A 340-nucleotide genomic window follows, 5' to 3' on the forward strand; every position below is an offset into this window, starting at 1 on the left:
CCCCCTGCAAAGGTGATTGCTGAAAAAAAAATTAAGCATCTGGCATCTTATCAGGAGACACAAAATTTCATACTGATTAATTCATCTGAGGTGGGGGAAGGAAGGCGGCCACTCTACTGGAGTATGTTTAAGAGGATGCAGCGCTCACTGGAACAGGCACCCACCTGCGGAGGTGAATTCACCTGTCCCTGGCCTCCCGCCACTCCACCCCAGCTGCTGGGGAGTTGGGAGGGGAAGAGAAACTGTCTACAGTTGTATCAGCTCTCTCCACCCACAAACCCTGCTCCCCAGGCAACAAGCCTGGGAGGAGAAAAACAGGTTGTACCTCAGCTTGTCTCTT

This window comes from Hipposideros armiger, unplaced genomic scaffold (assembly GCF_001890085.2).
Source record: "Hipposideros armiger isolate ML-2016 unplaced genomic scaffold, ASM189008v1 scaffold_105, whole genome shotgun sequence".
NCBI classification, from domain to species: Eukaryota; Metazoa; Chordata; class Mammalia; order Chiroptera; family Hipposideridae; genus Hipposideros; species Hipposideros armiger.